General features: G+C 40.4%; 1 protein-coding gene across 1 annotated transcript in view; it reads right to left on the minus strand.

Moving 5' to 3' along the window:
- The window catches only part of LOC310854836 (bromodomain adjacent to zinc finger domain protein 2B-like), a gene marked incomplete at its 3' end in the record, with an annotated part of 100,132 nt that extends 97,724 nt beyond the window's left edge, over nucleotides 1–2,408 (minus strand). Inside the window, exon 1 of the mRNA XM_083759545.1 lies at nucleotides 2,226–2,408. The remainder of the gene's footprint in view (nucleotides 1–2,225) is intronic.
- Between the last annotated feature and the right edge of the window lie 628 nt (nucleotides 2,409–3,036).

The raw sequence follows: 3,036 nt of genomic DNA on the forward strand, positions 1-3,036 counted from the left end.
TGGATGCATCAGCAGTGTGAGGAGGGAGACTCATTCCCATAAGGAAAGAGGCACCGCGCCTTCATGTTTGGCTAAACATCTGCTCCTCTGCACTTCAGCTTTGCAGCAATAAATGGGCAAACAAAAGAGGTGGGAGGTGAAATGATTAGATTTTCCATCTCAAAGCACTTGTTAGGTTAGTTTTTCCTCCTCTATTTAGTTCTTGAACTTGCATAGCTACAGGATGTTGATGAAGTAGATGGAATGAACACAATCCAAAAAAGGATATTACAAAATAATAATGGACTAAGCAGTTATCCCAATGTCTCACTGCCACTTGAATGTGAATAAAGATATTGACTCCAGTCCAGTTATCGTCACACAGTTCTGTCAAAAGAAACAAACTAACCTCAAACCTGCAACCCAACATTAATTTTGACAAGCCAGCCAGCCAGGACTGGAGTTGGTGTGTGTGTGTGTGTGTGTGTGTGTGTGTGTGTGTGTGTGTGTGTGTGTGTGTGTGTGTGTGTGTGTGTGTGTGTGTGTGTGTGTGTGTGTGTGTGTGACTGTGTGTGTGTGTGTGTGTGCGCGCGCGGCGCTTGCTTGATAGAGATGTTTCTTAAGTTTAATTGTCAAACTGACAAATTAAGCTGTGTTTTTCGTTTAGCTCACTAGTTCAAAAAGGACCCCCCCCCACAAACAAAAAAATAACACCAAAACAACACACCAAGAGTTTTGCAAAAACAAATAAAAGATCTGCCTCTACTCTGTCACTAGCATGGTCGCCAATTTCCAGACTTTAATCTGACAGAATCCTTGTGACAATTTCCTTCCCCCTCTCATTCGTACGCGTCAATCCTATTCAATGTCGTTATCCTTCATTAATCCATTCATTCTCTCATACATTCATGCTAAGCTACACAGACCTACATTCGGCGTCGGCGAAGCTGATTTCGCGTAAAAGATAATTCATAAATACCACAACTAAAATGTATGTTAACATCTTGATCCTGTGCAAAAGTATTTTTTTTGTGCCATTTACACCTGTCTCTCGATTAGCTCATTCTGACATGTAACACCCCCATACGTCACTTGACTCACTTTATATTTGCTTTTCTCATATAGATGAAGCGAGCTTCTAGTGAATAACTGACAGATGAGTTATAACGGTCAGTAACAAAGTGTGTTCCAGTCATCCTGTACTGACAACATTTTCCACTAAAACTTCACATGACGTCACCATTCATCATACTAACATTTTCTTTGCGAGTCTAAACTTTCTCTTTCTGAAAACATGGATCCGTTTCCCTTCCGCGGGAGATAGCGGGGGGGGGGATGATGATGATGATGCCTGGGGGAATTTAAATCAACCCAAGATGGCGAAAGGCTTGTTGTTTGGAAGGGCAGAAAAAATGGAGGATATTGTAATATACACAAAGGGATAAATTTCAACAACTCGACCAGGCGGCAGCTGCCGAGCAGCTTTGAGGAAGAGACCGCGAGACAGCGCCGCACTACCGGCAGCACGAGGCTCTCCGACCGACCGCCACACCACCGACACGAGCTGCTTATTGCTTCCATCCACTACGAACTAATATTATATATGCCCAACTTAGTCCAAGTCCGAGAGGAGCTTTTTATTTGTCACTTTTTATTTTCACATTGGAGGAGCTATTAACTGGATGAATTCTGCCCTGTGTGTAAACGGACAGCGAGACCAAAGGTAGTCCACTCACTGCCACTATACCTTCATTCACGATCACAACATCATCAACGCGAATGTACAACAACAACCACAAATGAATGCACACAGCATTACAAACGGTTTTAAAGAGAACAAACATAAACGATACACCTGCGTGTGTTTAAAAGTTTAAAGTCGGAGTGGGTAAACAATTCTTCTGATCAAATAGGACAGCTTTAAGTGAACGGCACAAGAGAGGACACAAAGACGATTACCACTATCAGGTCACCACTCGGAAGGAAGGGGGAAAAATCCACTTCATTTTAAATGAAGACAAACTTTATGTATTGGAACAAATCTACCACTGTCGACCGGCTGGCGATTGAATGAATTACATTGAAACGTTATGGTTATAGCAAGTTAATATCAATTTCCAGTTTGACGATTGAGGGACAAGCGGAAAGCAAAGAAACTATCGCTGGCGAAAGAAATCAAGCCAGCTCTCCTGCTGCACATCGCTTGTTCTATGATAAAACACAACGCCTGGACTATAAACACTTACCTTTAGTTTCGACTCCTTTGCGTATTTCCAACGTGATTTTTTTTTAGTTAAAGTAATACTTCGAATGCCCTCTTGCCCCTTTTCCTGTTCGATTTCGTTCTGAAAGAGGTCGGTAACAGATGATAAAGAAGGGAATTGGTCAGTAATTGAGTCTCGGCGTGAGTGTGTGTGTGTTAGTTACTAACAGCAGATTGAAGGAGACTCTTCTCAAGGTTTATTCAGCTTCACTTCAAGGAACCCATGTGACGTCAGCCCACAACTGACACACAAAGAAAACTTAAGATATATTTATGGAGCAGCTATTATAATAGCGATAGTGTTAATGACGGAGTATGTGCCACTATTACTTTTAGAATACACAGTAATGAGCCACAGCAACATCGGTCTACAATGTCAACATAAATTCGACAGCTTGTTGAGGAAGAAGTTGTACAGTGAGTCCACTGTACATTATTACTTGATATTGAAACAAAAATATGTCTGAAAAACTTTGTTAGTATAATTTAACGTTTTTTAATGCTTGTTAGATTGCATGTAGAATCGTCCTTGATTTTATCTATTTGAAGAAGCTAATATATTATATACAGAATATTATTATTATGATAATGACATTTTATATATTGCCATTAAAAAAAATCTAATTCTGCTTTCAAAACATAGGAATGTATTCTGAGGCACAAAACTATAGGCCTTTATGAATTTAGCTACAACTGACCCGTTTGCCAGCCCCCACAAGATGATAATTATAAATGATCAAACAACATCCCACTCCACTTTACTCTCAGGTTGACTTCTGCATCTACAGACAAGT

This window comes from Protomyctophum parallelum, assembly GCF_964188405.1.
Source record: "Protomyctophum parallelum genome assembly, chromosome: 2".
NCBI classification, from domain to species: domain Eukaryota; kingdom Metazoa; phylum Chordata; class Actinopteri; order Myctophiformes; family Myctophidae; genus Protomyctophum; species Protomyctophum parallelum.